Source organism: Ranitomeya variabilis, chromosome 5 (genome assembly GCF_051348905.1).
Source record: "Ranitomeya variabilis isolate aRanVar5 chromosome 5, aRanVar5.hap1, whole genome shotgun sequence".
NCBI lineage: Eukaryota > Metazoa > Chordata > Amphibia > Anura > Dendrobatidae > Ranitomeya > Ranitomeya variabilis.
Genome location: NC_135236.1, coordinates 329717774 through 329744019, shown reverse-complemented (window position 1 = coordinate 329744019; position 26246 = coordinate 329717774). Strand labels below are relative to the sequence as shown.

The following is a 26246-nucleotide window of genomic DNA, read 5'->3' as shown; positions in this document are numbered from 1 at the left end:
CTGCTGCTGTGATTTAAAAAAAAAAAATGACAGACTCACCTCTCGTCGCTGGGCGCCGAGTGCCTAAGCAGGTGGGAACACCAGCGCACTATGGGGGTCAGGTGCTGGAGTCGCCGCTGGCTAAGGCCCCCGGTGTAACAGCGTGTCCCTCCCCCGGCCTGTGTCCCTGGACTGCTATGTAATCAGGCTTGAGTCAACAACCAGAAGGGGGAGCTTTCCCTCATGGAGGGATGGATCCCAGGACACAGAACAATAGACTCATGTGTTGGCTGATTCAATTGTGTGGTGACTTGCGAAGGGCTGGGATCGTATGCTGAGGCGAGATCCTGGTGCCCGTGTGTGGAGGGTTAAAAGCTGCCACGTGGAATGGTGTTGTGTCCCTCATCTGTTGGATCCAGTAAACCCATCCCAGGATTATTTTTCTTTTCCCTGGCTTCGGATTGCCAGGTGGCGCCCCCGGATCTGCTCCCTTTGTGTGGACTCATTGTAGACTAATTACGGACGCTGCAGAATTACTTTGATTTGTGTTGTCCCAGTTCCCTGTTCCGATAAATTTTATTGGATTGATTACTGGCGTGGTGTCTCTTCCTGCTCTGTCGCATGCCCCGTCACACCCGGCACTTGCGATATTCACCTGTCCCTGTTCCACCGCCGCGCGCCACTCTGTCATCCGTGTCCTCTGGCTGTGACTGTTGAGGCAGGGGGCGCGCACTGACCACGTCATCGCACCCTATGACCTGAACGTCACAGCCAGAGGATGCGGAAGACCCGGCGGTGGAACGGGGACAGGTGAATATAGCATGGCTCACCCTCCCCCTTCATACTCACCCTCCTGGTGCATCTCTGCTTCTCCGTCGGAGATCGCGGTATGCGTTCAGTGCTTACTCCTACCGCGATCTCCTGGGCCACAATCCTCCCCGGATGCGTCACACTGTGGGATCCAGACTGTGCAGACGCGTCGCGCTTGCACAGTCTATAAAGGCTTTGGACAGAGTGACGCTATCAGCGTTATATTATATATATATATATATATATATACAGTATATTGTATATATATATGTATATATATATATATATATATATATATATATATATATATATATATATGTATACACACATACACCACACATTTATTCTATGTGTATATCTCTATTCTATCGTAATCTAACCTGTCACTCTGATTAAAATGTACGCGGCTGATCATTTGCCGGCTTTTAATCTATCTATCTATCTAGAATATATATATATACATTTTGAAGAATATTACGTTTTAAAACTATGTGTAAATGATTAATAACATTTCTGTATGTAAAATCTCATGTTAAAATCGCACTGCAGTCGGATGTAGATCGGGTGTTAGGTGTGAAAAGTCAGATTGTACTCGCACAAAAAATGCCTGACACTCACATGACTCTTGCATTGCACTCGTCAGACTTTCCTGCAATAAATAGGACCGATTTTTAAATCGCTAGTGTGTCTTCAGCCTGTGTATGTAATAGTGGTGTGAGATCAGTGGCCAAGGTCATTTAACCTCTTAAAATTCAGTTACTTATTCAAATCATTAAAATCAATGCCAATTCTCACGGCCAGAACCCATTTGGGAAAAGCTAAAGTGACATGAATTTCATGCAGGGCATCAAAATGCATGTAATAATGGTGTCAGATCAGTGGCCCAAAGTCATTTAACCTCTTAAAAAATCACTTACCGTACTTATTCAAATATGTGAAAATGGGCTGTACCATTTGGGCCAGGCTAAAGGGACCTGAGTTTGATGCAGGGCATCACTATCTGTGTATTTTAAGTGTCAGATCAGTGGCCCAAAGTCATTTAACCCCTTGAAAACATCAGTTGCTTATTCAAATCTGTGAAAATGGGCTGTTTGCCGACTTTGATGCCAATTCTGGTGCCCAAAACCCATTTGGGCCATGCTGAAGGGACCTGGGTTTGATGCAGGGCATCACTTTCTGTGTATCTTAAGTTTCAGATCAGTGGCCCAAAGGCATTTAACCCCTTAAAAACATCAGTTACTTATTCAAATCTGCGAGAATGGTCTGTTTGCCCAGTTTGATGCCAATTCTGGTGCCCAGAACGCATTTGGGCCAGGCTGGAGGAACCTTGGTTTGATGCAGGGCATCACTTTCTGTGTATTTTAAGTGTTGTATCAGTGGCCCAAAGGCATTTAACCCCTTAAAAACATCAGTTACTTATTCAAATCCATGAAAATGGGCTGTTTACCCACTTTGATGCCAGTTCTGATGCCCAAAACCCATTTGGGCCAGGCTGAAGAGACCTGTTTTTGATGTGGGGCTCCCTGTTTTATATGTATGCACTGTGGTATCAGTGGCCCAAAGGCATTTAACCCCTTAAAAACATCAGTTACATATTCAAATCTGTGAAAATGTACGATTTGCCCACTTTGATGCCAGTTCTGATGCCCAGAACCCATTTGTGCCAGGCTGCAGTGACATGGATTTCATGTGGGGCATCAGTAGGTATGTAAATCAGGTGTTAGATCAGTGGCACAAAGCTATTTAACCCCTTAAAAATAGCTGTTACTTATTCAAATCTGTGAAAATGGGCGATTTGCCCCCTTTGATGCCAGTTTTGATGCCCAGAACCCATTTGTGCCAGGCTGAAGTGATTTGACTTTGATGTGGGGCATCACTAGGTATGTAAATCAGGTGTTAGATTAGTGGCACAAAGGCATTTAACCCCTTAAAAATAGCTGTTACTTATTCAAATCTGTGAAAATGGGCAATTTGCCCATGATGCCAGTTCTGATGCCCAGAACCCATTTGTGCCAGGCTGGTGTGACATGGATTTCATGTGGGGCATCAGTAGGTATGTAAATCAGGTGTTAGATCAGTGGCACAGCTATTTAACCCCTTAAAAATAGCTGTTACTTATTCAAATCTGTGAAAATGGGTGATTTGCCCACTTTGATGCCAGTTTTGATGCCCCGAACCGATTTGTGCCAGGCTGCAGTGACTTGGATTTCATGTGGGGCATCAGTAGTTATGTAAATCAGGTGTTAGATCAGTGGCACAAAGCTATTTAACCCCTTAAAAATAGCTGTTACTTATTCAAATCTGTGAAAATGGGCGATTTGCCCCCTTTGATGCCAGTTTTGATGCCCAGAACCCATTTGTGCCAGGCTGAAGTGATTTGACTTTGATGTGAGGCATCACTAGGTATGTAAATCAGGTGTTAGATTAGTGGCACAAAGGCATTTAACCCCTTAAAAATAGCTGTTACTTATTCGCATGTGTGAAAATTGGTTCTCTGCCCACTTTGATGCCAGTTCTGATGCCCAGAACCCATTTGTGCCAGGCTGCAGTGACATGGATTTCATGTGGGGCATCAGTAGGTATGTAAATCAGGTGTTAGATCAGTGGCACAAAGGCATTTAACCCCTCAAAAATAGCTGTTACTTATTCAAATCTGTGAAAATGGGCGATTTGCCCCCTTTGATGCCAGTTTTGATGCCCAGAACCCATTTGTGCCAGGCTGAAGTGATTTGACTTTGATGTGGGGCATCACTAGGTATGTAAATCAGGTGTTAGATTAGTGGCACAAAGGCATTAAACCCCTTAAAAATAGCTGTTACTTATTCAAATCTGTGAAAATGGGTGATTTGCCCACTTTGATGCCAGCTTTGATGCCCCTAACCGATTTGTGCCAGGCTGCAGTGACTTGGATTTCATGTGGGGCATCAGTAGTTATGTAAATCAGGTGTTAGATCAGTGGCACAAAACTATTTAACCCCTTAAAAATAGCTGTTACTTATTCAAATCTGTGAAAATGGGCAATTTGCCCCCTATGATGCCAGTTCTGATGCCCAGAACCCATTTGTGCCAGGCTGGTGTGACATGGATTTCATGTGGGGCATCAGTAGGTATGTAAATCAGGTGTTAGATCAGTGGCACAAAGCTATTTAACCCCTTAAAAATAGCTGTTACTTATTCAAATCTGTGAAAATGGGCGATTTGCCCCCTTTGATGCCAGTTTTGATGCCCAGAACCCATTTGTGCCAGGCTGAAGTGATTTGACTTTGATGTGGGGCATCACTAGGTATGTAAATCAGGTGTTAGATTAGTGGCACAAAGGCATTTACCCCTTAAAAATTGCTGTTACTTATTCAAATCTGTGAAAATGTGCAATTTGCCCCCTTTGATGCCAGTTCTGATGCCCAGAACCCATTTGTGCCAGGCTGGATTGACTTGGATTTCATGTGGGGCATCAGTAGGTATGTAAATCAGGTGTTTAATAAGTGGCACAAAGGCATTTAACCCCTTAAAAATAGCTGTTACTTATTCGCATGTGTGAAAATTGGTTCTCTGCCCACTTTGATGCCAGTTCTGATGCCCAGAACCCATTTGTGCCAGGCTGGATTGACAGGAACTTGATGTGTGGCATCACAAGGTATGCAAGTCAGGTGTCAGATCAGTGGCACAAAGCCATTTAACACCTTTAATACCATACCTCAGTGCCCACTTTGATGCCCATTTTTGTGAAAGCCTTCTAATATTTTGTATCTGTTTTTAAGTGTATTCACAAAAGGACACATGACCGCATATTATTATATACTCAGAATGGTTTATTTTTATACAAAAACCTGAAAAAAACAGAAAATAAAAAATAGCCGAATAAGAAACTGAACGAATAAGAAACCAACTTCAGCATCGTTCGGCTCCCCGACGCTCAGTCCCATCTTGTACGGCTCCGCCTCCGAGGCTCGGCTCCCCGTCGGGCCGTCCGACACGGTCCTCCTTCATCCTCCCCGTCCCCGGCTCCCCCCGTCCTCCCTGGCTATCAATATCATACTCACCTCACCTGCTCACACGTCACACCGCGGCGCAGAAAAACGGAATCCTCCACGACCTCTGTGTCCCTGCGCAGCACCGTCCCTCATCCTGTGTGAGCGCCGCGGTCAGGTGGTACCGCCTCATTAAGGTGATTCATCACCTTAATGAGGCGGTACCATGTGACCGCGGCGCTCACATGTGCAATGGCTGAGAGCAGACCGGCCGGCACCGCTGGAGCAGCAGTGAGGTGAGTATGACAGTCAATACCGCCGCATCCACATGATGTCTTCAAGGGGGGCTGGGCCAGCAAGTAGGCAGCAGCGGCGCCGGGGGGGGGGGGGGGCTGTTGTTGTTGGGGCGGCTCTTAAGGTGACGACGGCCGGACCGGACTTTAAAAAAAACCAAACAAAAAAAACCCCTGCTTAGGTGCCGCCCCCCGCATCGCCCCGCCCTAGGCACGTGCCCTCGAGTGCCTAGTGGCAAATACGGCCCTGCACCTATGGTACCCTAAGACTACATCGACTTGTTGGAGATGCTCCTGAGATACTGGAACTTTCTTGCATATGTGGTGGTCCTGTGAAAAAATACAAATCTTTTGGAAGGAAGTGCTGAAATACACTACTGACATTTGTAAATTACTACAACCTCCCTCTCTAACACTCATTTTTCTAAATTGGAGGGGAGATAAATCAAAATGTAAAAATAAATCTCTAGTGGCATTTCTCCTTTCAGCAGCTAAACTCCTAATCCCAGTTCATTGGATGACCAAAAGCTGTCCGAGCCTCTCAGATTGGGTTGATAAGGTTGATCAACTATACTATATAGAGGAGATCTCTGCATACACCTATTTCTCACAAGATAGATTCTATTTAACATGGGCTCCCTGGAAATCTATTAGAACTAGCAATGAATATCTGGCCATCATTAACCCCTAAAGATCCTCTGGATTCTGTGACGCCACTTCAACCTAATAGCAAACACTTTCATGCGCTATGGTATATCACCTGACTATATTTCTTTACAGGTCGGCTGTTTTCTCCACTGTTGGAGTAACCCCCTACCCTTTCCCACCATCCTCTTTTTTCCCCTCTTGATTCTTTTTATTTTCTCTACCTTTCTCTTTCTTTTATGTTATTATCTGTTATATAAAAGTGCAGTGTTAAATTAATAACTTCATTTTTAAAGGAATTCTCTGTATTGCTATATTCCGCTGACTACCGACTTCACTTCATGATGTATCCTGCACTAATGTTCTCATTAATAGGCGGTCTAACAAGAAAGTTTTATTAAAAAAAAAAAAAAAATTGACTACCTCAAATACTATGAATGTTTCCACAAAGTTATATCTTTATTACTGCTTATCAGCTGTTTTATGTATCACACTTAATAAAAAGATGTTTAAAAAAAAAAAAACTAAAGAAATGTTTAAAAAATGTTGCGCAATGCAATACACTATAATTGTATTTTACCATTGCTATCAATAGGAAATGTATTCAAATGGTGTTTGAAGTGTTTTGTTATGTTAATTTTGGAGCAGAATCCAATGTAAAATCCAGATAAAGATAAAGTGTTTCTGTTTCAAAAACTCAATGTGAATAAACCCTAAGAGCATATCCCCATGGAAGTTTTTTTACTTGGTATATTAAGACTGAAAAATCTACATAAAAATACTTAAAATATATAAATACGATTTTTGTATATAGTTGACATTTTTCTGCTTTTGGTTGATTTATAAGTTTTTAAATCGAGAGTGATTTTTTTCAAGGAAAAATGCACCAAGAATAGATCTTGTTTCTTTTTCTACATGGAAAGATACAGCATGATGTATGAGCACTATTCCGATTAAGATGAATAGGAAGCTTATCCAAAAATTATTTGAAGTAGTTTTCAACATGGATTTTAGAGCAGAATCTACCCAAAAATATACATAAAAAAACTCTGTGTGAACAGTCCTGAAAATTTCCACAGATTTGCAAGCTTTGGTAGGAAACCTCATTAAAAAATGTTATTTTCGGAAATTGAACAATAATGACCATCTATTAGAAAATGACTCATAAAACATTTCCCTAATATATTAGTGTAACTTCTCGATAAGTCAACCTTAACTTGAACTTTGAGTAAATGGAATAACAGACCAAAATGTAAAATCGATTTCTGCATAAAGTCATGTCCTTACAACTTTATTAAAGCTTTCGGAAATCTCTGCTGCATCTTTATACTGTATCCGTCCAATCTGATATTGTCAGTAATAATTGCACTACTTTAAAAGTAGAGCACAAACTAAAGAGAGATCCTAGTACTTTCTTCTCTGTATAAGAGTAAATCAAAGAATGTCACCACATTCGCGAGATAAAAGTCCAGCTCCCATTTAAAGAGGAGTCACGGAGAATGTTAAAACCAAAAAGCCTGCCAAATGAATACATGATAAGGAAGTAAATGTTCATTTGAAGGGGAAATACAGACAGATATGATTTAGGCTTAATTACCTTTCACTAATGTGCAGCCGCTCCTGCCACCAATGTATTTGATGTGATCTGTTGTAATCTTTACAAGTTTTGCAGCAACGTCATTAAAATTGCTGCGGAGAACAGACTTAGCGCTCAATTAAGAACTCTTTTCATTTTCAATATTTTTTTGTTTCATTTTTCTGTTAAAAAAAACCCAAAACATTTCAGGAAGATGTCCACCTCAAGTACGTACCTTATCAAACATATCAAATGGATGCAAAAAAAACCTGACAGCTAAATGACAAGGTAACTATTCTCTATTGATTTCTCTGGATCTCTCTTAAGTGTGTGACACTGTAGACTTCCAACTCCTACTCACTGTGCTTGAATCTATCAGCATCGAAAAGGTAGCAGTGGTTAATTATGATAACTATTTAAGGATACCATCTTTCTTGGTTATGTTTCTACCTTTCTGACTGCTCTTTCAGAGATTCATGTGCAGCTTTTAGATTATTTGCATTATTTCTCCTCTTTCCCTTAGGCTACGTTCACACATTCAGTATGTGTTCCATATTTTACAACAGTATTTATAAGACAAAATCAGAAGTAGCTGAAAAATGCTGAAGTGGTGACATGTTTCTATTTGGCTACGGTCATAATATCACTATTTGGTCAGTATTTCACATCAGTATTTGTAAGCCAAAACCAGGAGTGGGTAAAAAATGCACAAGTGGTGATGTGTTTCTATTAGGCTATGGTCAAACTAGCAGTATTTGGTCAGTATTTCACATCTGTATTTGTAAGCCAGAACCAGGTGAGGAACAATCAGAGGAAAAGTATAATATAAACACATCACCACTTCTGCATTTTTCACCACTCCTGGTTTTGGCTTACAAATGAAATGCTGACCAAAGACTGATAGTGTGACCTTAGCCTTATACGTTTCCTCTGATTGTTCCACTCCTGATTTTGTCTTACAAATACTGATGTAAAATATTGACCAAATACTGAACGTGTGAACACAGCCTTACAGCTCGGGACCTAGTTCTAGGTCTCCTTCTCTTTGCTCTTTACATAACCACTGTTGGACAAACCAACAATAGAGTTTGCTTTCAGGAACATATTTACAATTATGTCACTCTTATGAAATAGCTCCAGCAACACTACAAACAAAACACTAGTGATTGTCAGTCTCCTATCTCTACTAACATATGTTTTGAATCTTTCAAAAATTGAGCTTCTAGTGGTCCCTTTTTCTGATAACTCACCTAAACCTGAAATTTCAATGTAGTTAGACACTACTCTAACTCCTTTGTGGCACATACCTTCTTGGGGTTATGTTTGACTGAGTTCTTTCCTTGACTTCTTATATTCAATCACTCACACGCTAATAACATCTGAACCTCAAAAATAACTCCAAAATCTGCCCTCTATCCTCATTTCTATCTAAACCATTCCTGGACTCTTTGTTCTGCTAATGATCTAAATCCAACATCCTTCATAATCTCAACCTCGAACTCCAATCTTCAAGAATCTATCTCCAGCTCCACCAGTTCTCTCAAATACACTACCACAGACACCTTAATCCTCAATGTCTACAGTTTCAAGTTCAAATCTTTTTGGGCAGGTCTATCATATTCACTAATCTAACTTTTAATTTTTTCATTTTGTCTCAGAACCTGGTCGGCCCACACTCCACAGACTCAAATGCCCTTCACCTGGGTACATACACAGGTACAGCTAGTGACTGGCTCATGAAGCTTTGCATGTATTATTGCTTTTATTAATAAAAAATATGGAGTGAACCATATAAAATAAATACTTTTAATCCTTTGTGTCACCCTAATTTCATCATAAATTGTAAGCACTTACAAACTGTGGGAACTCTTCAATAATCTTTTGCTGTTGGTGCTATACAAATGCAAAATGTTATCATTTATTAACAATGTATGATATACTGTGTAAATGCACCTAAGCCACATAATAACTCTATGAGCTCATTCCTTCTTAACTAGAGTCAAGGGTAGACATATCATTGGTTCAACGAGGGCAGTACACAGGGGCTCAAGAGGTGAGGGGTTCACTTTCACATTCAAATAAGCAAGCAGGTCATGTCACAGACACAAGGAGGGGCATATATACTGTTCTTGCACAAGGGCTCCCATCCATCTATATCTACCACTGATTAAAGTAGTTGTACAGTAATATACAGAAAATTGCCACAAGAGGGCGGAGTGATGCCGCGCTTAAGGGTTAAATGTTTTATAATGATAGACGGCAGGTAGCCGGTGTCCAGGTCCTGGTAAATGCCTGGGATGTAGCTGTAGGTGTATACCTAACTCAAGGCGTAGATAGATGCTGGAAAAGTTATCTAGAACATGTATACATATAAATGCACAATAGCTGCGTTGCAGGAGGGTGCTTACCCTATGTGTAGATGCGCTGATCGTCCCGCTGCAGAACCCAAAAGAGTTGTCCGATCCGGTCACCGCTGCTTGTTGTTGCGGTGTCAGCGGGGAACAGAAGGGGAGAGCGGGAGGAAGTGTAGCAGCTGACGCGATACCTGGGAGCCCCGGCCGAAGGCGTCCCTGGTAACCGCGAGGAGAGAAATGGCTACTAGCGCCGGCTCACGAGTGCCTGAACTGTGACGTCACAAAAGGTACGGAGCGGCGTTGGGGCCAAAAGGGAATGACTAAACCAAAGCGTTTTGAAGGTGCTCGGCCTTCTTCATCAGAACCCTGATGAAGAAGGCCGAGCACCTTCGAAACACGTTGGTTTAGTCATTCCCTTTTGGCCCCAACGCCGCTCCGTGCCTTTTGTGATGTCACAGTTCAGGCACTCGTGAGCCGGCGCTAGTAGCCATTTCTCTCCTCGCGGTTACCAGGGACGCCTTCGGCCGGGGCTCCCAGGTATCGCGTCAGCTGCTACACTTCCTCCCGCTCTCCCCTTCTGTTCCCTGCTGACACCGCAACAACAAGCAGAGGTGACCGGATCGGACAACTCTTTTGGGTTCTGCAGCGGGACGATCAGCGCATCTACACATAGGGTAAGCACTCTCTTGCAACGCAGCTATTGTGCATTTATATGTATACATGTTCTAGATAACTTTTCCAGCATCTATCTACGCCTTGAGTTAGGTATACACCTACAGCTACATCCCAGGCATTTACCAGGACCTGGACACCGGCTACCTGCCGTCTATCATTATAAAACATTTAACCCCTAAGCGCGGCATCACTCCGTCCTCTTGTGGCAATTTTCTGTATATTATATTTTTATCCCAGGATAGGCACAGATCCTGTTTAGTGATCCCAGCAGCTAGGGGTGCCCAACCGACCATCCATTCTCCTTGTCACCATCCTTTCGTCCTCAAGTGTGGTGAGCGCCAGTGTGTCTGTTTTTTCTGTTACTCAGTTGTACAGTAAATTGTACAGATACACAGTACTCAATTCTCTCATTATAAAGCTGTAATATTATTGACTACAGTTGGGTGAGTGTGGTATGAAGGCCTTCAAGTCCAAATACTGTTGATTACTGAGAGGATCTTTTGATAGGAAAATCATTAAAAGGAATGTGTCAGAATGTTTTTGCTATTGCTTCTGAGACCAGCATAATGTAGGAGCAGAGATCTTGATTTCAGGGATATATAATTTATTCAACTTTGTGCTGTAGTTTCTATACAATCAGTGTTTTATCAGCAGGAGATTATCACAGCCGGACTAGTTTGCGTGCAAACCAGTCCAGCTATTCAGCTTAATCCTGCCCCATCACTGGTTTCCAGCTTGTCAGGGATATGTAATTTATTAGATTGTGTGCTATATTATCAATACAATCAGTGTTTTATGAGAAGGAGATTATCACTGCTGGACTTCACTTGAATCAAGCCTTGTCTCTACATCATGCTGCTCTCAGATTACATAGCAAAGCCTGCTAACAGATTACCTTTAACTAGAACCCAGCTTCAGAATCAAACGATTGTTCCTAGTCACTCTACTGCCATAAATTAGCTGTTATTTTATTATTTGGCCATTCATTTCTTCCGTATTGGGAAATATACCATTGACTGATGGTCATTAAAGTGCACTGACGGTGCATCAGAGATGTTGTATATTTCGGTTTCTGAGCAGTTGACCCCTATGACTCTCATATTCTCTTGTAAGGGATATCCTGGGTATATACAGGCAGAGTTTGTCATTATCTACTACTTTAAAGATGTACTTACAGTATATGCTTTGTATTACTTGATTGCACAAGTTTTCAGAATTCCTTCACTAAGAAGATGATAGATATATAAATGTTCAAGTACTTTTGAACCCAGAAGCTTTTATGTTTCTTATTTATATCATCAGCTTTTTTCTTACAGATTCACTTTGTAGAAAGACCAAAGTTACCAGTCATGCCTTACAGCAAAAAAGCACCACGCCAGAGTTCATCGTAAGGTTTGAAAACCATGCATGAATTCTGAATTTTGAGTGAAAGTGAATCTTTTATTTTTTGATTCTTTTTTTTAATTTCTGATTTGGTTATTCAAATATTTAACAATATAATTTATTGATGGGAATATTGTTTTAATACCATATAACTATTAATTGGAACTACTAAGTAGAATTCTACTGTAGCCAATGTACATGTATCTTTTACTAATAGCATTAACCAATTTAATTAATATATGTATTCTTCACAATGTGACCTTACTGTGCTGAGCTACACTGAAATTGCTTAGTTACTGTCCATCCTTTAGCTTCAACTTTTAGACTCATTCAAATACAAGTCTATACTTTAGACTCACTCACTTGAAAGGGAAAGTTTTTGAAAAAATGTTACAAGAACAAAAATGTATTATACACTATATTGCGAAAAAATATTGGGACACACTGCTTAATATTTGAATTCAGATTTTTCATTCAGTCAAACTGCTATAAGCCATGCAGTCTACCTCATCCTTGCGAAAGAATGGTTTGTTCTAAAGAGTTCCCCGAATTTGAAAATGGCCTTATAATAGAGGGCCACTGTTGTAACAAGTCAGTTCATTAAATTTCTTCCCGTTAAATATTCCACCATAAACTGTAAGTGGTATTGAAAAGTAGAAGTGCAGCGCCCCAGAGTCCTGGTCGTTGCAGTACTGTGGCTCCGCCGCTAAGGGGGGCTATGGTACGTCTGATGGCACTGAAGGAGTTCATCTGACCAGGTATCACATACACCAATACATTTCACAGTCTGGCCTCCAGGGGGAGCTAAGGGTACTATTCATTAGGCCACTCCTCACAGTCTGGTAAAACTGGGGGTTAGGCAGGAAGTTAGAGAGAACGCTGACTGGGTTGGAACCAGGCAACACCTTGTGGCAGAGGGTGTTGTAGGGGAAGATTCGGTAGGGTCCCTGTCAGCGGTGGGATCCTGACAGAGGCCTGGCAATCAGAGAGAAAGCTACGGGACCGCGCCTGCACTTCATAGCGGCGGTGCCCTAAGAAAGGACAAGAAGCGAGATTTATTGTGCTGAGTGAGAAACGAGATCAACGCAACAGGGAGAATACCAGTAGGAGTCGTGCTGTTAGACCGAGGCAACATCCTACTGAGGCGTAACTAACCGGTGGCCGGAACGCCGAGGAAGTACAGGGCTCTAAGCATTACTTCAAACCAACGGCAGGGCAGAGAGCTATAGGCTGGCTGTCTCACCTACATCACCTACGCAGACATAGGGGGCAACTTGTGGAGAGGGGCGACTCTAGGGTCCCGGAAGAGCTCCGAGCCTTCCCGTCATACGGGTGCGTCCTACCATAAGATCTGGGGGACGAGAAGAAGAATAAGAACATCAGAATCGAGTTGTGAGGGAACACGAGAAACAGACACAACAGTTGTGGGGACTATCCCGTAAGCACAGCAGGGGAGGACCACAACACATAAGCGCTAGAAGGAAGGCACAGATTTCCACCTGCGAAGGGAACTCTGGAGGTGCCATCGGACCGGCCGGACTTGCGCAGCCCGGCTAACCGTATTCCAGACTGAGGACCCAGAAGCCTTCAGTAAAGAGGTAAAGAGACTGCAACCTGGTGTCCTCGTTATTTACTGCACCGCACCACCACCACCATCCACATCTATTACTGTAACGCCCCTCAGCAGGGTTACGGACCAGGTCTAGCCACCGTGACAACCCCAGAGCAGAGACTCAGAGGCCCGGTACCGGGTACCCCTCGGCCCTGCGGCAGTGGGGGCGCTACAGAAGCATTTAGGCACCACAGCAACTCAGCAACGAAGTTGAAGACCACCTAAAGTTACAGAGTGGTGTCTTCGATTGCTCAGGTGAATAGTACATGAAATATGCTCTTCTGACTCAATGTAGAGTTCCTAATTTCCTCTAGAATAATATCAGAATAAAAACTGCACTGAGTGCTTTATGGCAGAGGTTCCATAGTTGAGCATCTATATGCAAACCTTAGATCACCAAGCCAAATGCCAAGCATTGGAGGAAGTGGTGAAAAGTATGATACCACTGGACGCTGGAGAAGCAGAAACATGTTCTGAGCAATGATCATGGACTTTGTTTCATGAGTCTAGGTGTGGCAAATGGAATATGAACATTACCTACCAGACTGCAATATAGGAACTGTGAAGCTTTGTGGAGGAGGAATAGTACTAAGGGGTTACTTTTCAGGTGTTGGCCTATGCTCATTAGTTCCAATAAAAAGAAATCTCAATACTTCAGCATTCCAAAACATTTTGGACAAGTATATCCTTCTAACAGTTTGGGTTTCTGTTCCATCATGACTGAGGCCCATTGCACAAAGCAAGGTCCTAAAAGACATGGTTGGGCTACTAAGAAGAAATTGACCTGCTGAGAGCTCTAATCTCAACTCTATCGAATACTATTGGGATGCTTCAGAATGGAGATTGCAAGCCAGGTCTTCTTGTCCAAAATTAGTATCTGACCTCACAAACGCTTTTCTAGATGAATGGGTAAAAAATTTCCAGCTGACTCACAGCAAAATCTTCCAAAAAGCCTTCCAAGAACAGTAGAAGCTGTTTTAGCTGCAAAGTGTGCTACTGCCCTACAGGTCACAGCTGGTAGATGATTAGTCCTGCTGGGCTGCTAAACATTGCACACACCTATTTGCCTGGCTGACTGGATCAACAGATCAATAGGGTTTCAAATTATTGCCTATGGATTTAGAATGAGAATGAAAACTCAATACTCAATACTTTTGTCAATATAGTGTATACCCAATCATTGAATCTCTACAGGGTGATTCAAAATGGTGCTTAAGCTAAAGCCTCTGTATTCATACCTGAGAGCACATAACATTACTTAATTAACATGAAAAGACACAATTTCTATCCAAGTTTAATCTATACGCTACAAATGTTCAAAGTGATTTGTAATGGTGACGCAGCAACTGTCTACTTTTGTCCTGTTTTTGATCCCGATTTATCAGACCTTATTTTTGTCTGTCCTTCTGATATCTATCCTCAGCTATTCCACTGACTATGTTTTTATTTTATTATTTTATTCCAGTTTTGGCCTCCTCTCACACTCTCATGTTTCCTCTCATTTGATTTCTCTCACCTTAGGTTCACTCCTCCCCTTTGCAAGAACCATGGGACCCAGTTGTAAGAATAAAGCCTGTATAGAGGTGAAAGAGCAAAGGTTGAGATTACAGATGAGTGAATCTTTTGAAATTCGAATTTGAAGAATTTTAGCCAAAAATTGGATTTACGGTGAATAAATTAACAAAATTTAAATATTGGAAAGCTTGTGATTGCTTGCAAAATACACATGGGGGTGAGGAGAGAGAACCTGACTGACCAAAAAAGCTTATAATTTAAATGTGAGAAAGAGAGAATCCCACGGACCATTTACAATTTACAGATGAGAAAGAGAAAGAGAGGACCCCAATGATCATAAGAGCTTATACTTTATAGGCGCGAGAGAGGACCCTGCTGACATTAAGAGCTTACACTCTACAGGAGAGAGAGAGGACCCTGCTGACATTAAGAGCTTATACTCTACAGGAGAGAGAGAGAGAGGACCCTGCTGACATTAAGAGCTTATACTCTACAGGAGAGAGAAAGGACCCTGCTGACATTAAGAGCTTACACTCTACAGGAGAGAGAGAGGACCCTGCTGACATTAAGAGCTTACACTCTACAGGAGAGAGAGAGGACCCTGCTGACATTAAGAGCTTATACTCTACAGGAGAGAGAAAGGACCCTGCTGACATTAAGAGCTTACACTCTACAGGAGAGAGAGAGAACCCTGCTGACATTAAGAGCTTACACGCTATAGAAGAGAGAGGGCCCATATGATCATAAGAGTTTACATTTTACAGGTGAGAGAAAGTGAGAGGATCTCATTGGACATACAAGCTTAACAGGAGAGAGAGGACCCTGCTAACCACAAAAGCTTACACTCTATAGAAGTGAGAAGGTTATCCAGTGACTCTTGAGATGGAAAACCATACAAACTGTGCTCAACTGGGAGCTGCTGATTTCTGATGGCCCAGGGCTGACCACCACTGTACAAAGTATGATAATCCACCTGATGTCATAGCTGCAGGGCATTATGGGGAAGCACAAGCTGCAATGCAAAATTGCTGGCACACCAGTGCCAGAAACACATCAAGTGTTATCTGTTAACATGTGGAGATTTTCAATTTTTTGAATGTGAAATAAAGCCTTGAAGAAATTTTAAAAACATAGGTCCCTTTGTTCTTCATACATTTTTTGTGGATTTCTCTGCTGGTCACAAGCTTTGGACACGGCACTCTGCAAGATTAATCAGGCATGCAACAACTCAGTATGGCGAGATCACTCCTTTTTTTTCATTTGATTGCAAAATTATGATTACCTGCTCATTTGTGGGAAATTGTGCCAGGCAAGTTATTGTTTTGCTAGCCACGAATCGAATCTCAAAATGTTCGAATACACATGGAGCAAACTGGCATGAAACCGCAGATTTCAAGAAATTGGATTCAAACATGATCCTCCACAAATTGGTTCACTCCACTCATCTCTAGTCGGGATTCATCTTGGATTTGATTAGACCGAGTGTCTATCACCAAGTCTGTCCGAGTTAGCCATTTTGAGCCAGGCCTATGACACACCTCACAGAAGACAAGAAAATTCTCAAGGAAGGCAAGAATAATATGTTTTTTTGCAATAAAATAATTTACAAGAGGTTTTTTTTGCTACAAATGTTAACAATTTATGCAAAATGAAATTAAAATTACAGATATAATTGATAACCAACTCCACAAACAATTTTTATAGGGTTTGTCCCATAATATTCACAAGATCATCATAAATGTTTGACCATTGAGATCCCTGCCAATCATGAAAATGGGGGTCTCAAAGTCCCCTGTAACCACATCTCCATCTATTCTGTGAACACAATTATTAGACAAGTGACTATATCCCAATTTACATGCATATTTTCCAACTCCAAGCTGTATAAACTTGAATGCTTATTGAACGAAGCATTTCAGAAGATGTGTATTTGTGAAATAAAGGAGGGTATGGCCTAAGGATTTCAAACCCATTAACAAGTCATACAGAATTATTAGGTTGCTTGTTTTACTCAGGCAAAATGTGCCAAAAAGGAGGAATTAGTCCTACTGGTAATTGTATTTCCAGGAACCCATTATGACAGCACACCAGGAGGTAATCCTAATCCTCTAGGGACAGGAAAATATATGAGAGGTTAAATAGCCCCTCCCACCCTCACCCACCAATGTCTTTTGTCAAGTATCACACCAGGATGGATGCAACTCAATTTTATTGAATTCTCTGCTACACTTGTTAGCTTTCACATAAGTACAAGGAATTCAAGGGAAGGATTGTAAGGGTACTTTTATGATGGACTCCTGGAAATACAATTAGCGGTAGGACTAATTCCTCCTTTCCCGAAAGTCCCTCCTGACAGCACACCAGAAGAATACAAAATGAATGAACTAGGGCAAGACTACTGCCTGGAGGACATTTATCCCAAAGGCAGTCTGCTGACTAGACAAAACCTCCAACTTGCAATGTCTACAAAAGGTATTTAGGCTGGACCACGTTGCGGCTCTACAGATGTGGTTCATCGAGGCTCCTGCTCGTTCAGCACTTGAAGTGGAAATTGCTGTTGTCGAATGTGCTCTAACACCTCCCAGAGGTGTTCTTCAGGCCTTTCTGAGATTATTTCATCTTCAACTTTCCTAACTGTTCACAATAACAATAATTTTGACCAGGGGTGTCCAAACTTTTACATGCCATTGTTTTTTATGGAGAACAGACCTGAGTATTGGTCCTGGAACCATTCTGACTGAAGAACTGGAATGACAGCCTCAGATTTTACTACTTTCCCAATGTCTTTGATGAGCCTTTGAAAGGTTTTTGATAACTGTGTAAATCCTATCTTGTAACTCTCTGCAATAGTCTTAAGTACCCACTGATTTAGAGTAATTTCCTTCCAACCCTTTAGAATATAACAAAGCCTCCCCCCTACTCTTCTTGTGACAAGGTCTCCCTGTTCTATGGCCTGAACTAATAGACACCCTCTACCTGTAGGCCCTTTCAGGTAACTTCTTCTATCAGTCTTCCCCTTTATATTTCTGCCTTTGAGAAGGACAGGGCCTATGAAAGAACAGGATTTTTTTTTGTCTTTCCTCTGGAAAATCTTATTTTCAGAGGCTTCCTCTAAGAACTCATCTAGTACTGGTCCAAACACCTGTAGCCCCGAGAAGGGAATTGAACATTTTCCCCTGCTCGCGCTGATCATCGGCAGAGCAGGGGAGAGTGATGAGAGCGTATTCAGCACCCGGCGCTGGGGAACAGAGCTTACTGTAGCACTTCTTCCCTGGCACCGGTGTCACACGGCTGACATCCATGTGTGTTCTCTGTGTGCATGTGTGCAGGATGTTTTGCGGCCCGTGCTGATGGTAAAAAACAGACATGTCAGTGTGCTTTTCCCGCAGCCGCATGGTCCATGGAAACACCCTGACATATGGTCCGTGGAAACACACTGACATGTGCACAGACCCATTCACTTGAATGAGTCTATGTGCCTCAGTGTCTCAGGTACGTGTGAAAACTGTCACCACACGTTCTGGAGACATGGATGTGTGAAAGAGCCCTTAAGCAGTGTTAGAGATTCTAATATGGCATCTCTTGTTGTCTTGATTTTAAAGGGGTTCTCCAATTCAGAAATCCAAATGTTCATAGACTTGGCCATAGAGGTGGCATCTACATTGGCCCTGATAATAGAGGCAGAGGCTTCCCGAGCTCTTTTAAGCAACCCATCTGCTTTCCTATCCATAAGGTCTATAAGGATAGAGGATTTGCCACTCTAGCTACTAGGATATTGATTTTCAGGATCTCGTTCCCGACCTTAACCTCATCTGATTCTAAGGAGAGGCGGATTTTAAAATCCTTCAAAATAAGTAGCCTTTTCTCTGCCTCTTCCTATTCCTCCATCATCATAGTCTTAATATACACTGCTAAAAAAATAAAGGGAACACTTAAACAACAGAATATAACTCCAAGTAAATCAAACTTCTGTGAAATCAAACTGTCCACTTAGGAAGCAACACTGTTTGACAATCAATTTCACATGCAGTTGTGCAAATGGAATAGACAACAGATGGAAATTATTGGCAATTATTAAGACACACTCAATAAAGGAGTGGTTCTGCAGGTGGGGACCACAGACCACATCTCAGTACCAATGCTTTCTGGCTGATGTTTTGGTCACTTTTGAATGTTGGTTGTGCTTTCACACTCGTGGTAGCATGAGATGGACTCTATACACAAGTGGCTCAGGTAGTGCAGCTCATCCAGGATGGCACATCAATGCGAGCTGTGGCAAGGTTTGCTGTGTCTGTCAGCGTAGTATCCAGAGGCTGGAGGTGCAGGAGACAGGCCAGTACACCAGGAGATGTGGATGGGGTCGTAGGAGGGCAACAACCCGGCAGCAGGACCGCTACCTCAGCCTTTGTGCAAGGAGGAATAGGAGGAGCACTGCCAGAGCCCTGCAAAATGACCTCCAGCAGGCCACAAATGTGCATGTGTCTGCACAAACGGTTATACAACGACTCCATGAGGATGGTCTGAGTGCCCGACGTCCACAGATGGGGTTGTGCTCACAGCCCAACACCGTGCAGGACACTTGGCATTTGCCACAGAACACCAGGATTGGCAAATTCGCCACTGGCGCCCTGTGCTCTTCACAGATGAAAGCAGGTTCACACTGAGCACATGTGACAGACGTGACAGAGTCTGAAAACACCGTGGAGAGCGATCTGCTACCTGCAACATCCTTCAGCATGACTGGTTGGCAGTGGGTCAGTAATGGTGTGGGGTGGCATTTCTTTGGAGGACCGCACAGCCCTCCATGTGCTAGCCAGAGGTATCCTGACTGCCATTAGGTACTGAGATGAGATCCTCAGACCCCTTGTGAGACCATATGCTGGTGCGGTTGGCACTGGGTTCCTCCTAATGCAGGACAATGCCAGACCTCATGCGGCTGGAGTGTGTCAGCAGTTCCTGCAAGATTAAGGCATTGAAGCTATGGACTGGCCCGCCCATTCCCCAGACCTGAATCTGATTGAACACATCTGGGACATCATGTCTCGCACCATCCACCAACGTTACGTTGCACCACAGACTGTTCAGGTGTTGGTAGATGCTTTAATTCAGGTCTGGTAGAAGATCCCTCAGGAAACCATCTGCTGCCTCATTAGGAGCATGCCCAGGCATTGTAGGGAGGTCATACAGGCACATGGAGGCCACACACACTGCTGAGCAGCATTTCCTTGTCTTGAGGCATTTCCACCGAAGTTGGATCAGCCTGTAACTTCATTTTCCACTTTGATTTTGAAAATCATTTCAACTCCAGACCTCCGTGAGATATTAGTTGTGATTTACGTTGATCATTTTTAGGTTTTATTGTTTTCAACACATTCCACTATGTAATGAATAAAGATTTACAACTCGAATATTTAATTCAGTGATATCTAGGATGTGGGATTTTAGTGTTCCCTTTATTTTTTTTGAGCAGTGTACTTATTGAAAGGAAAGACCCTATTTCTTTGGGTTGTCAAACCACCAAACATGTTATCCTGAACAGAGTGGGTCACCTGTGTCTCTTCAATTTTTATGGTGCTTCTAATTGCTTGCAGGAGATCATCTTATTGTTTGATGAAAAGCAGTACTTTTTCTTTCCCTCTAGAAGAACTAGAGGTACTTCCACTCCCTTTTCCAAGTCCTGGTCAGAATAGTGTTCATTGTCATCAGAGGTTAATTCCAGCTCCCATCTAGGTCTTGATGGTCATATTGGAAACTGTGCTGTGCATTTCTTCTTTTATCATTGACATCATATCTGCCATGAAAGAGGATTGTTCATTCCTGACCATTTTAGCAATGCACTTGGTACATAATTTCTTCCTATATGTTTCTGGTAATTTAATATTACACATACCATATCTTTTGGCTCTCTTTTTTTGCAGATGTAACAGACCCTGTAGGGGTTCCTTTGTCCTAAAACAACAAGATAATGAACACTATAGTTTACTGGGGGCTAACAGGATGAATAACGCCACCCTACTAATTTCCATTACGCAAGGAATGCTCAAAAGGCACTTCCAAACAGGTAGGTTTAGTTCTCCGCGCTGCCTCTCCTAGAAACCATAAGTACGTTCCACCCTGGAACTCATGCCATGCGTCCAAGCTGAGGCCTGAGAGTTAAGGCAGTGTAGGGATCCGAGAGTCCTCCATGGAGGGAAGCGGCTAAAACCAGGAACCTCAGCCCGCTCTATTCGTCAGGCTGAGGGACCTCTGCACAGAGGGATGTCAGCCACAGGCCTGTTGACAGGAGGAAGTAAAGGATGAACCCCTCGATTCTCCTGAGCCCGACCTGAATGGTAAGTTTCAAGCATTTGCTCACCTCTTCTGCATTTGTCCTCCTAGGGACATAAAAAACACTGGTGGGTGAGGGTGGGAAAGGCTATTCAGCCTCTCGTGTTTTTCTGTCCCTAGAGGATGAGAAGGACTAATTCCTGGTGTGCTGTCAGGAGGAACATCCTGCAAACTAGATTTAACTGTGAAAAATAAAAAAAAATTTAAAAGTTGTACATAGAGATTCAGCACTCTTGAAATTGCTAAGATATTGGGGCGTGATCACAGAACCGTCAAAAAAACATGGGTCCCAAAAACAAGTTGAGAAAATAAGATGCACATTAACTACCAAAGTTTTGAAAAGATTTAATCAAGAAGCGACCATGAACCCATTATCCTCTAGTGTTGTCAAATAGCAAAACTGCATAGTATGGCCAAGGTAAGGAAGACTGAAACCCAACCACCTCTGAACTAGATTCATAAGTTGAAATATCAAGGCTGGGCCAATAAATAACTGAATTCAAATATTTTATGGGCTGATGAGATGAGAGTGACTCTTGACGGACCAGATGGATGGGCCCGTAGCTGCATCAGTAGCAGGCACAGACCTCTACTTTGACTCAGATTCCAGCAAGGTGGTGGTGGGGTACTGCTATCCGCTGGTATTATTAAAGATGAGCTAGTTGGACCTTTGTGTTGAAGATAGGATCAAAATCAATGTACTGCCAGCTTTTAGAGTCAATTCTACAGGAAAAAAATCTGCATCTTCCAAGAAAATCATGATTTGAATGCAGGACAATGCTCCATCACATGCATCCAAGTGCTGTCCAAAAAGTTGATCGTCAACAGAATAAGAAACTTTGGAACTCCATGGATGGAAGGCTTATGAGCGTTATTGTAAAGAAGGGTTGCTATATTGGTCACTCATACATTTTTTTAGTATCAGAAATATTATTTTGTAAAATTTTAGTTGCTTTATTATTTTTCCCACTTTAACAAATAAAAATAAACAACAGAGATGGAAACATTTATGTTTTTCATTTAGTTGCATAGTAATTCTGTACCCTAATGCCCAATAATTCTGCACACAGAGATATTCTAATAAAGGAAAAACCTCACTTATACTCTCTTAAATATTCATGTTAATTAACCTTTTGGTAGTTGTTCAATTATAAAATAAATCACCATAAATACAAATGGCCTAATAATGGCCTAACAGTGTACTATGAGAACAGTGGTAATACATACACATCCACTGCCACAGACCAACTGAAATGAATGAGTTTACGGTACTTTATTTTTATTATTGCAGGGATTCCACTGGTCTGTCCCCCAGCGATCATTCATTTATTATCTATTCTAGTCTTTTAGGCAAAGTTCTATGTAGCTGCAGATTAACAAGAAAAATGCATGGTCCTGCAATATTTTACATATGACTATGTAAAATAATGCCTGATAGAAATGTATTTGACAGTAAACAAACTAACTATAAGTTCCTAAGAACATCAGAAATGTAACCCCTTTTCTGACCCATTACTATGAAAAATAATTCTATTTATTTAGCATAAAAATGATTTATAGATAATTTAATCATCTAGTTATTTAGTATTCTCACTTTTTATCCCTGGCAGACCGAGAATATACTGTTTATACTAATGTCATTTCAATATGATGAAATTTAACATTTCCTTTTTAGGTACCAAACAAATAATGATTTTGGAAAACGATGGTATATTCATGTGTTATAATTTTTTTTTTTGCTACAATGACTATCTCCCTACTGCTTTAGAAACAAATATACTCAGGTTATAAGATGCTATCACGTAATCTCATACTGTGTGATGATAATGATGTGCCACATTCAAGTAGATACAGATTTTCAACTATAACGAATTATCACTTTTTAACCAGGTCTCAAGAGAACTCCATAAAAAATGTAAATTCACCCCAACCCACATGTTTATTTTACACAAGGAATATAGTACTGTGTCAATCATATCACAACTATCTACAAAAATGTCTGAAAAACCGCATAGAATCACTCATCATCATTCATCTAGTATGGTCCTTCCTAAGAATGCAATATTTTACAGAGCACTTAGTTGCATTTTTTAAATGATAAAATGTTGTCTTTCTCTAAATCGCAATTTGCTTGTGACACAAATGTTTAATATAAGAGCGGACACAGTGAGTCCACTCAATTTCTGAAGGAGTGAATGGGTATTTATTTGTTGGATATACTCATGTACACACGTGGTCAAAATTGTTGGCCCCCCTCGTTTAATGACAGAAAAACCCCCAATGGTCACAGAAATAACTTGAATCTGACAAAAGTAATAATAACTAAAAAAATCTATGAAAATGAACAAATGAAAGTCAGACATTGCTTTTCAACCATGGTTCCACAGAATTTAAGAAAAAATAAACCTCATGAAATTAGCCTGGACAGAAATGATGGTACCCTTAACTTAATATTTTGTTGCACAACCTTTTGAGGCAATCACTGCAATCAAACGATTCCTGTAACTGACAATGAGACTTCTGCAACTCTCGACAGGTATTTTGACCCACTCCTCAATAGCAAACTGTTGCTGTCTTGTGTTTTAAGGTTGCCTATTCCAGACGGCATGTTTTAGCTCTTTCCAAAGATGCTCAATAGGATTTAGGTCAGAGCTCATAGAAGGCCACTTCAGCATAGTCAAATGTTTTCCTCTTAGCCATTTTGGGGTGTTTTTAGCTGTGTGTTTTGGGTCATTATCCTGCTGCAAGACCCATGACCTGTGACTGAGACCAAGCTTTCTGACACTGGACAGCACATTTCTCTCTAGAATCCCTTGATAGTCTTGCGATTTCATTATACCCTGCACAGATTCTAGACACCCTGGGCCAGATTGCAGCAAAGCAGCCCCAGAACATAACAGAGCCTCCTCCATGTTTCACAGTAGGGACAGTGTTCTTTTCTTGATATGCTTCAATTTTGCGTCTGTGAACATAAAGCTGAAAAAGTTTCATTTTTGTCTCATCTATCCATAGGATATTCTCCCAGAAGCTTTGTGGCTTGTCAACATGTAGTTTGGCAAATTCCAGTCTGGCTTTCCTATAATTTTTTTTTCAACAATGGTGTCCTCCTTGGTCGTCTCCCATGAAGTCCACTTTGTCTCAGACAACGATAGATGGTGCGATCTGACACTGATGTTCCTTGAGCTTGAAGTTCACCTTTAATCTGTTTAGAAATGTTTGTGGGCTCTTTTGTTACCATTTGTATTATCCGTCTCTTTGATTTGTCATCAATTTTCCTCCTGCGGTCACATCCAGGGAGGTTGGCTAAAGTCACATGGGTCTTAAATTTCTGAATAATATGTGCAACTGTAGTCACAGGAACATAAAGCTGCTTGGAGATGGTATTATAACTTTTACCTTTAACATGTTTGTCTATAATTTTCTTTCTAATCTCCTGAGACAATTCTTTCCTTCCCTGTGAGACACCTGTGATGCTAATTATTGGACCCACCATGATTTAATATGTCCCTTTTGTCACATTATTTTCAGGGGTACTATCATTTCTGTCCAGGCCTATTTCATGAGTTTCATTTTTTTTTTTAAATTCTGTGGAAGCATGGTTGAAATGCAATGTCTGACTATCATTTGTTCATTATCATAGATTTTTTAGTAATTACTAGTTTTGTCAGATTCAAGTTATTTCTGTGACCATTTTTCTATCATTAAATGAGGGGTACCAACAATTTTGACCACGTGTGTAGCATATCTATGAATACGGACTCGCTTAGTCCGAAATGCGTAAGTTTCATACGCAACTTTTCTTCTTTCTTTTAAATCTCACTATTTGTAATGAAGCAACCATTGCTAATAAATGGAATTTGAATATTCTGCAGCACTGGATCATACGCTTCTTTTATCTTGAACCCTATATACAAAAACTCTAAACTGTGCATATGCCCTTGTTGTACTCTTATGAGAATTTTCCAAATTAGAAAAAAAAGGTAATTTTCCAATAACAATTAAATTCTTGTGTGCTACTTAGTTTAATATTTCTCACCTGCAATAATTTTCTTGAAACTGTACATAAGCAACTTTAAAAAAAAAAAAAAAAACTGTAATGGATGAACATACTTATCAGTTACATGCCGGATGTATGCCAAACTAATGAGATATCCAAATAGTTAAAACATTTCTAAAACTACACACATCTTATAAAAACAAACTCTGCTTTACTGTTGTCATGTGAACTGGCTATCAATAGTTCTTATCTACACTTTTCACTACTTCTACCTTGTGTTTACCCAAGTCTTTAAAGATTAACTAAACTTTGAATATGATTTTTCATAATTGGCAGGCATTTTAATTGACATTACTCATTATACTTCCTGAACAGTGCGCAGCTCAACAGACAGGAGCACAAAGCTTTCTGTTTCATCTGCACTGTGCTCTGGCAGGAGCAGTGCTCTCCAGTCTCCGTAGCTGCACACGGTTTATGGGTCTATTAAGCAACTAGTGGTGGCCTCAGGATCCAGACCCCCTGTGTTTTGGAGGCAAATAAAGTGCTTGCCAAATATAAAAAATCATATTGAAAGTTTAGTTACTTTTTACATGTAGACTTATGGAGAAATACTGTTGTGTGTTAGGACTGCCAAATCGCATTCATAAGGGTAACGTATAAACCAGGGAGAGAAACACCTGAATCTCAAAGGTGACTGTTCAGCCTACGAAAAGCCCTTCTCTGACCCTGGTCTGTTCCTGCCTAACCATGAAGGTTGGCACCCCAAAAAAACACAATGGCGCCCCAACTCAATGGCAGCTTACCCTGAATGTCCTGCAACCAACACAAACTTCAGCAAAGTAAATGAATCCAACAAAGTCTATCACCAGCAGTAAACACCAATAGGGGAAGGTATTTAACCCCTTCATGACCTTGGGATTTTCCGTTTTTCCGTGTTCGTTTTTCGCTCCCCTCCTTCCCAGAGCCATAACTTTTTAATTTTTCCGTCAATTTGGCCATGTGAGGGCTTATTTTTTGCGGGACGAGTTGTCCTTTTGAACGACATCATTGGTTTTACCATGTCGTGTACTAGAAAACGGGAAAAAAATCCAAATGCGGTGAAATTGCAAAAA

General features: G+C 41.4%; 1 protein-coding gene and 2 long non-coding RNA genes across 17 annotated transcripts in view; 1 reads left to right on the top strand and 2 right to left on the bottom strand.

The window, feature by feature from the left end:
* Positions 1-26246, bottom strand: part of MAGI2 (membrane associated guanylate kinase, WW and PDZ domain containing 2) — a 1417815-nt gene that overhangs the window by 1256990 nt on the left and 134579 nt on the right. The gene's annotated exons all lie outside the window — the stretch shown is intronic.
* Positions 6985-9809, bottom strand: LOC143773651 (uncharacterized). The gene is made up of 3 exons (XR_013215279.1): positions 9680-9809; positions 7293-7453; positions 6985-7212 (listed from the first exon to the last, which is right to left on the bottom strand). It is a non-coding gene; the product is annotated as an uncharacterized LOC143773651 (long non-coding RNA).
* LOC143773650 (uncharacterized) lies at positions 10167-15187 on the top strand. Its single transcript, XR_013215278.1, has 3 exons — positions 10167-10299; positions 11617-11692; positions 14817-15187. It is a non-coding gene; the product is annotated as an uncharacterized LOC143773650 (long non-coding RNA).